Source organism: Urocampus carinirostris, chromosome 5, assembly GCF_059441175.1.
Source record: "Urocampus carinirostris isolate Australia breed hairy pipefish chromosome 5, RoL_Ucar_1.0, whole genome shotgun sequence".
NCBI lineage: Eukaryota > Metazoa > Chordata > Actinopteri > Syngnathiformes > Syngnathidae > Urocampus > Urocampus carinirostris.
In genome coordinates, this window is record NC_142353.1 from 23,743,347 (window position 1) to 23,753,251 (window position 9,905).

Consider the following 9,905-nt stretch of genomic DNA (forward strand, 5'->3'; position numbering starts at 1 on the left):
CGTTTCCCCGCATTTTAAGATTATATCATTTCAAATTGTTTTCTTCTTCAAAACAACAAATATTGTCTTGCTCATTTCAGCTCTAATCTGGTTCGTCCTGGTTGCTGGTAGCAGATGACAAGGGGGGGGGGGGGGGGGGTGGTGGGGGGGGTTAAGGGTTATTGATCTATCTTCGTTATTCATTATCCATTATCCGTTATCGGTCAGTTCATAATACGCTACAAAGCCTAGGAGCCGGGACACTTACTCTCAGCCAAAAGGCCAAGCTAAGGTCCTAGCCTAAAGCTTTGCTGCGATCATTGCGAATGCACCGTTCCCGGAGGTACTGCAATACCGGGCCGATGCGTGGAGTGGACAGAACAAGCTCTTATTCCATCTCCGGAATGCAAAAATCAAAGGCCAAGCTAAGGACCTAGCATCAAAGCAAAAGGCCAAGGCTCAATTATGATGAACTATACGGCCAAGCTAAGGACCTAGGATGCAGAAGCCGTTCGAAACATTCACGTCGTTGAAGCCCTTTTTTTTTAGGTCATCATATATTGCTATCATTGTCGAGGTACATTAGCAAATGTTATCCTTGAACAAGCATTTTTTTAAACTAAATTGTAACAGTTTCTATTCAAGAGTAAAATCATCTGTTGCATAGGTGAAGTCTGCAAAATTCTGGACTGCTATCAATAATAAGCAACACTAGTTTTACTGGAAGTGGGAAAAAAGACAGATGCTAAAATAATTGTGATGTTTGTTTGTTAAATAAAATTTACTTTTTTTTCCACAAAATTGTACTGTATCTTTGTTTATATTGTACATAGTCTGTCTTGCTGTGAGTAAATCTGTGACGCATTGTGATTGTAAAGTTTACCATTGCTTATTTAGGGCAATGCAATCATTAATAAGGGGAGGAATTGGTTTCGGTTGAAAGGTATGCAATCAGGACTAGTAAACTCAGTCACAAACTAAACAGCAGTATACAGTAACAACCAATCAAATGTAAAACCAATCCAAACAACAGCACTCTACAAATGGTATAAACTTAAAAATCGAAAAACATGATGCTGTATTAAAGATATCCGGACACCCATTGTAACACGTCCCCTCCCCTAAACGTGTGTGGGTGTGTCCAATCAAAGATAACTAAGAGAAGAGTAACAGCAGACAAAAAAACCTACGTCCCGCAATCCACTCCCAATCTATTAAAGACTATTCAAGAAAACACAGTCCCCAAGAAGCTCCTGCGCATCGTGAAAAAGCAAACAGGAAACTGCCAGTATAACAAAAAACAGAAATGAAATAAGAAACAGTCATTGAAACACTCCACACATCACATAAAGGCAGTCCTGTCCAGAGTGAGGTAGGAGGTCAGAGGCTTGAGGTAATTACAATTATTAACCCCCCCTTTTAAAAAACCTCCAACCACGCCCACCTTCCGGACACGTCTGGCTTGGGGGATCGAGCAAGCCAGGCGTCATGCACTACAGTGATTAAATCAAAAAGATGAATGTAATTCAAAGAGCATATTTGAGTCAAACAAAAATAATGAACTTTGCGAAAACTATTAATAAAACATCTACAGAGAGTAACCAACACAGCCCAGAAAATCATTGAGTGCTCTCTGCCTGGTAGGAAGGACATTGTCTGTGTCGGCCAAAACCCCCCTCTTCTGGATTCCTCAGAAATATGAAAATACGGGTTTATTTCGGGCTTGGTCCCCTAAATCAAGTTCATCGTTGGGCTTGGGCTCGGCCGGGAGTTGGAATAGCTGGATTTTTCCGGCCCGATCATACCTCTAAGCCAGGCTAACCGGAAACCAACAATAATTGGACTTGGCAGGCTCCTTTTGCCTTCACCACTGTGCCCGTGCAGTGGACAACTTTAAAACGCCCTTTGATGGCGTTTGTTGAGCTGCCTTTGGTGAAACAATTACAAACACAATGTCCTCTGGTTTAACTGTGTCATTTTGTTTTCCTTGAGTCTGTCTTGTCCTTCCTCTTATTTCTACCTGTTTAAAAAAGTGTTATAAACAGGTCAAAACCAGCTTATTTTTATTTTGGATGACCCAGATATAATTGTTTTATCCCCCCCCCCACCTGTCATAAAACTGTCAAAAGAGCAATACTATTATGATTTATGACTACAGACGCCGCCCTACTTATGAACGATTTCCGGCCCGATCATACCTCTAAGCCAGGCTAACCGGAAACCAACAATAATTGGACATGGCAGGCTAGTCAGCTGCTGAAAGAGGATAACAGAGAGCAAACAAAACAGCTATGTCAATCTATGACTCTCAAGAGTCATTGACAAATATTCAAAACCTTCAGGTTTTGAGTTTTTCCTTGCCTTCATGTAGGTTTTAGATAAGGGATGGTGTAATAATAGTCTGTAGACTGCTATAGTCTCTGTAACAATAGTCTGTAGTTTGTAATAGCCTGTAAAGCCCTTTGAGACCTCTTGTCATTAAGGGCTGTACAAATAAACCCGACTTGACTTATTTGCAAAAGCCTGTAATGTGTAAATAACATTAAAAATATGATCTGCCAAAAAGTGAAGCCATACTACGGAAATGGTCCAATTCCCCATTTCTCTTTCAAAGGCGTTCTTCAATGATACGATCGCTGCTCATGAAATTCCACCGTAGCCCTTTTTGAACTACTATTTGACGTAATTCTTTCTTTGGTCGTATTTCCCTGTTTGTTTGGAAATACTTCATAGGGTTTTTGCACTTTTAATGAATAAAAACAGCTGTGTAGGTACCTACCGTAAAGCAGGCTGTATCTCTGACAGCCCACCATATATGCCTAAAAGTTTCCTGTAATTGCATTATCTAAGACCATGTGATTAGGTTCTATGTCATGATTACCAATGTAAATCACCTGTGCCCGCTCATTTGGCGCCTACTGCCGTGGGTTCTGATTTGCTCCCTGTCAGTATTTGAACCCAGTCCTGTCTGTCCCCTGTTGTCAGTCCGTCTGCGAATCACCGTGTATACAAGGCAAGCTTTTTTCGACCCTGACTCCCACCTGTCCCATTTTTGCTCCCGTTTGTCTCAGGCTACAACCCGTTTTGATCCCGATCACGTCTCCCCTCCCGTTCTGGCTTACGACTCGTTTCTGACCACGATCACGTTTTGCTCTCCCAGTCCCGGTTACCGACCGGTTTTCCGCCCCCTGACACTGCCACCGCTTGCTACGGAAGATCCACTTCCGTGTTCGGATCAAAATCCGAGTACGAGAGCGATTTGCTTCCCGCGCCCAATGAACACCGGATCGTGGGTGCAGCGCTTCCTCTCTCTTTCAATAAAACTTGTGGTAAACATCACACAAGTGGGTCCTGTTTATATTCTGGTCCTGACATTCTATCACTGTCTAACTTTGATATCAGTCTGTTGACCAAAAAGCAACGGGATATTTTGAATGTTTATCCCCCTTTCACAGTTGGCCACACCCATATACACCTCTTTTACTGCCATGTGTCTCATTAAAACACTACAGTAGTGTACCTTCACAGGTATCACCTCTTCGACATCTGGTACAGCTGGCAGGTTTTCAACCCAACCACATTGTCTCTTTGATTTGAATATCGACCAATACCCTTTGTTATATAGTGTTTTGGGGAGTTGTTCATGCACCAGGCACAAAAATAAACAAAATGAACAATTACTTTTGACTGGAACCGAAATCGGTAGTAAACATTCGAAATTGTACTAGGTGTTGGGATTTTCAACCACACTAAAATTTAACTTGTCATTAAATGTATTAATTCTTGATCTCACATATTTATACTTGGCCATGGATCTTTACCCCGCAATGCCGAAGAATCACTACAGAATGCAAATGATTTCTTTATTTCCTCTACTGATGACTCAGATTCTGAAAATAACCTTCTCTACTTTACTAAAAACACCTGTAGAACTTAAGGTTCTAGTGGCAAAAATGTCTTTCATCCTTTTTGTCATCATTAGTAATACTGGTTTAACCTTTGGGTGCAAACAATATGGAAAAAATCATACGGTTGAAGGTTTTATTCGCGTTTAGAATTATAATCATAACAGATAAATTTGTATTGATCCAAATTCCTCCCCCTGATTTCTCCTTTGAACAAAGCGCATTTTCCTGCAACACCACAGCTTTCATTGTCGTTGAGTAAGCTAATATTTTCCTTAAGTGACAGATTTTCGGACTGCCCCCTGTTATCTTCCCATTTTACAGTTCGAACACATTTATCCCTTTTATCATAACTACAGCCACACAGTAACAAAATTGACTCCCCTAAGTCCCCTTCAATTGTACCGTTTTGGTTTGCATTTACATCAAAGTGGTCTGGGAACACTGGGCTCTCCCGAAAGTTACAAGTGATTATGTTATCGTCTTCACATTTGTCCTCTTCGTGCTATGTTGACTTAATTTAATTTGCTGTGGGGGACTGTGTTTAGTTTTTTTGCTGATGCTTGTAGGGGCTGGGCCAATCCTGGCTCAATTCTCCACAGGCAAATGAGCCAAAAAGCAACCATGTTCTTCCCTGGCTTGTCTCTGAAGCTGAGCCTGACTTTGCTTTTCGCATTCTTGTAATTCTGGTCTGCCATTCACACAATGTCTCAGGGTCGTTGATTTCTTTGGGGGCTTTGACACAAAGATACAGGTGATACCAAGTCAGAGATCCTTTCACCACTGTGCCCGTGCAGTGGACAACTTTAAAAGGCCCTTTGATGGCATTTGTTGAGCTGCCCTTAGCGAAACAATTACAAACACAATATCCTCTGGTTTAACTGTGTCATTTTGTTTTCCTTGAGTTTGTCTTGTCTTGTTTCTGCCTGTTTAAAAAAAGTGTTATAAACATGTCAAATATCAGCTTCTTTTTATTGTTTGATGACCCAGATATGATTTTTTTATAACCCCCACCTGTCATAAAATTGTCAAAAGAGCAATACTATTATGATTTATGACTACAGACGCCGCCCTACTTACAAACAAGACCGGAGGATCGTTCGTAAGTTGAATTTTGTTCGTAAGTGGCTCCAGTGCTATATTTTGAATGGAATGTATGTTCAAGATTTATATACGTATGTTTACGGCTTGTATAAGTGACCTGTATTGCTTTGAAACTGAAAAATAAAAGTTTAATAAAATAATATGCTCTATAACTGTAATGATTATTGATGCGAGGCACCTGAGTCAGCTCCTTTGGCGCCATCTGCCTCGGACGCTGATTGGCTGCTCATCTCTTTTTAAACCCCCGTCTTCCTGTCACCCATTGTCAGTCCGTCTGCAAACCTCAGCCCCACGCTAGGCAAGCACTTTTCAACCCTGACTCAACCCTGTCCTGATTCCCGTATGATTCAACCAACCCCTTTTCTGAACTCGATTACTTTTCTGCTCCACCGTCCCGGTAATCGACCCGTTCTTCCCCTCGCACTAGACACTGCCTTCGTTCGCCACGGAACTGCCACTTCCGCGTTCCAAGCAATCTGCTACCCGTGACCGACGATCACCGGATAGTGGCTGCAAGCCCTTTCCTCATTCTAAATAAAGCTGAGTAAAAACGAAAGCAAGTGGGTCCTGTCTCTGTTTCTGGTTTCTGACAATAACGATACAATGCAGGCTGAATGATAAAGCACTGCACTGAAAAACAAAGCTACACATTAGGCGTTGACATTTTGGTGGTCTGTGAAGTCCTTTGATCAAATAAACATGACTTGACTCGACTATAAAGATAAATAAAGTTAAGTTTAACTTCCTTTTGGAAGATTTAGGCGACTCCCCCCGCCGTAGTAAAAAGTGGACAAAAAAAAGCGATTCAACCATTTTCTCAACCGTATCAAGCTTCCATATTCCACTTTCATTTCAAACTAAACAGCTCGCCTCCTCTTTAAGGTTCACACCAACCATGTCGAATGGATGCACGAGATTTTAAACAACAAAAACTTCAAACTTCTTAGCCTGCTAGAGATACAGTGCCGTGTGTATGCACACAAACCAGGAAGTAGAAACCGGATTCCTTCTTCGGGGTGGATACTGGGTGACCTCTCACAGCGCGACAGTGGAAAGAAGCACTACAGCACTGTCCTGTACTCGGATAAAGGTGGACATAATTCAAAATCCAACTTAACAGCAATGTCCGGATATTTTTTGACATCCCGAAAAAAATGTTCGTATGTACCGTTGTTCGTAACGTGAATGTTCGTAAGTAGGGGAGCGTCTGCAAAATTATATGAATTATTAGCATTCCTAACATTCCTGAAAATCCCATAAGAATTATGATTGTTTCATGACCTGGTATATTTATGAAAATTCGGTAATAACAGTATGATTCCTGACTGTTGTTATTGGAATTTGGGGGTGAGGGTTGGGGGTGTGCAGCTGACTCAAATATGCACACATTATACACTTAAAAAAGTATCCAGGAGATTGTAGAAGGCAGACGTGACACTCATTGGTAAAGGACATCTGAAAGACAATTCTTCTTCGTAGCCTTAAAAGTAGAAAAATGCTACTGTACTCCTGCCACTAGTGGCAAGAATATAATGTTGCACTCCTGGACTAAATGCGTTCAAAATGAATTTTATCTTTAAACCATAAGTAGTCATGAAAAGAGCCACACCTTGCTTGCGAGCCAGAAGTTTCCAAGCCCTGCTTCAACATGTTGTTACACTCACTCTCTCTCCATAATGCTCTACCTCTTCCTCCTACATCTGCATTTTTCTCTTTACAAGATTCAAACATACATTAAAAATTGTGACATAATGTATTATTTTAATTTTAAAATCTGTATCAATAATAATAATGCTTTTATCTTTCCTGAGTGGCACGTTATCGCCTGCAAAGCTTGTTTTTCACTACCTCGCGCTGTCCATATTCATACTTAGTGGGCGTGTACCCCCTACCAAAGGCACTGACCTTTTATTGCTGTTACTCGGTGGCATTTCATATGCACGAGTCTTTTCCTGCACTATCTGCATTTAGTCCCACCACAGTTATTAATAACCGCCATCCTGGTAATCTTGATGGTGATATTTCATAGTTATTTATGTGCTGAGAATGTATGAGTGTCATATGTAAGACCTTGAGCCCAAGTCCGAGCCCAAGCCAACCAGAATTCCGATCGGGGTCGGGCCTAAAATGTCAATCATTACGTTTGGGTTAGGACGGGCTTCCCTCTCACTGACTTTAAAAAAATAAATAAATTCATGTTTATAAAAATGTATACTAAAATAATGTGTGGATACTAAATAAAATAAAAAAACTTCACTCTTTGCAATGTCAATTCAAAGAACTTCTTCCTGTCTTGTCTATTAGCCACCCGTCTTTGTTCTACTTGGTTGTTACGCCTCTCTCTCCCTTAAAGTGCTGCATTAGATTCCTAAGGACGTACTGATGCTGTGGTTCATGGGCCAATTTTTAAACCGTAAAAATGACGGACGGCCTTGAAAGTTTGCCGTCAACTCTTAAAAGAATCCACCAATGATGGAAAATTGTCAGTGAATTTAACATCTGCTGACACAGAAAAATAAAACTGCTCCCAAACGTCTCTTCAGATTTTCTCGTTACTTTAACCAATATATTCCCAATTATTAAGTAACATTATGCAAGGAGGGACTTAATTATAATAATTAATTAAGAAAACGTATCATTGACCTAAATTATAACGGCATTATTTTTTTTTACTCTGCAGCAGAGATCAGGAACCTTTTCGAGGAGACATTAAAGCAAATATATTAAAGAGAGAGAGAGAGAGAAAGAGAGGGAGAGAGGGACCTTATATTTTGAGACGAAATCGACAAAACAGCCAAAATTACTCTCCAGACAAAACCTGATTCTTTAGCACATTTTATTTCACTGTGTGACGTTTGATGATATTATGAAATCTATGAAAGAAAATATTAATCCCAGAGCCTGTATCCATATCGATATAAAAATACCAGTTAAAATTTGTCTTCCACCCTCAGTTGTACTTAAGAGTGTTGAAGCTCATTTTGTGTATATATATATATATATATATATATATATATATATACATAATGTGGGCGGCACGTTGGAGCAGTGGTTAGCGCATCTGCGGCACAGTTCTGAGGTCATGGGTTAAAATCCAGCTACCGACCTTCCTGTGCTGAGTTTGCATATTATAGTGCTTGCGTGGGTTTCCACCGGGCACCCAGGTTTCTTCCCACATTCCAAAAACATGCATCTCAGGTTAATTTGCTGGTTCAAAATTGTCCCGAGGTGTGAATGAGCGAGTGAGTTTTCTGTCTCTGTGTGCCCTGGGACTGGCTGGCAACCAGTTCAGGGTGTCCCCTGCCCACTGCTTGGAGATAGCTGGAATGGGCTCCAGCACCCCCGTAACTCTACTGAGGATAAGCATTGCAGATGGATGGTTATATATATGTATTAATGTTGCACAAGACTATTGGACCTTCATGTTATGGACTCCCCTGAGAAACGACACATGACAAGCAGGATACAGAGGTGTGTAGATGGCGGGGGTGGGGGTCACATGCGTGGAACCGGTTGCGGTGGATGAAATCTTTTTTAGTGATTGCAGTCATTGTAAAACTCAGTCGCTTTTGTCAGAGACAAATGCGAGTCATCATTCTCCATGTCCCCATCTATGCTTTGATGCTCAGCTCTTTCACGATCAGACGTGATCAGATTGAACGTCTGACTCCTCGAACGAAGTCGCAAGAATTCCGACAATGTGAGACGCGTATCAGAAATCAAGGGTCGATGCGAGTAGTCCGTCGAGGGTATCTTCTCGTCAGAAGTCACAGGTCGTTGAGGGCCGTCCATCGCTAAGATGTGCTCGACAGCAGTCACAACCTCTTAGGTATCCCTATAGTCAGCGTTCTGAGGGTCGTAACGCACAACCCTCTCAGAGATCATTTTCCCACTTTTCCGCTCCCCCCCTTCAGCTATAAACTTACCCTAATGCTTACTGTATTATTTACACTCTAGAACACTCCCCTAAAGCAAACAGCGCAGTAAAACCTCGGGTGTATCAGTGATTCTCAATTATTTTTTGTCATGTTCCTTCCAAAGCAGTTTTCCTACTTCAGTCAGCTGTGATTTTGTCTATGACATATTTACAATAATCTTCACACATAGAATTTGTCATAGCAATACGTACAAAAGCAATAAACAAAAACTCTGCTGTCAGTTGCTTCATCAAATTATAAGACAACATGTGTGTCTTTGAATTCATCCTACAGCTGTTCACGTACATCTAGCACTAGTATAATGGGACAGCACTTGTGTTTTCTAGCACAAGGGAGAGCATGTTTTTATGCTGAATGCAGAATTAACTCTTCCGTTATGGCATAGGTCGGGAACGTATGGCTCGTGAGCCAGATACAGCTCGTTTCATGAGTACATTTGGCTCGGGAGCCAAATTAATCTTCTATGTGACTTTCCAATTTTAGTGTTGTAGTGACACAGGAAACCATGCGTTCAATTTTCACTCAAGGTGTTGCACCAAAAATACCCTGTTTTGCCTGTATGTCTTCAAGGGGTCTTTTATATGGAAGGTCATTAAATAATGTGTGTTAACTGTTTTGACACATTATGATGAAAACCCACAGAACAATTTGTAAATGCCCAAAAATGCCAGCCAAGCACCCAGAGCAATTTGATTGGTTGAGGAAATTCATTGGTTGGGCGGATCTTTTCACACATAGCGCACCCTCCTAAAGACATATGTATCCTTCTTATTTGCAGTACTTTGTGACATTTTTACGAAATAACTGGCTCGCACCTTTAGTTCAGTTTTGAAACCTTTATTCAAAACAAAAATTACCCTAAACAATCTTGACTAACTGCGGGAGGAGACTGAGACAGTGGTATATTTGTTGATATGGGACACGGGCTTTGGCATAATATTTAATGGATTTTGTCAAATCATCAAACGTCACAAAGTGA

The 9,905-nt window shown here is 41.0% G+C and overlaps 1 pseudogene; it reads right to left on the reverse strand.

Moving 5' to 3' along the window:
- Positions 1–300: 300 nt before the first annotated feature.
- On the reverse strand, positions 301–443 carry LOC148365817 (U2 spliceosomal RNA; annotated as a pseudogene).
- Between the last annotated feature and the right edge of the window lie 9,462 nt (positions 444–9,905).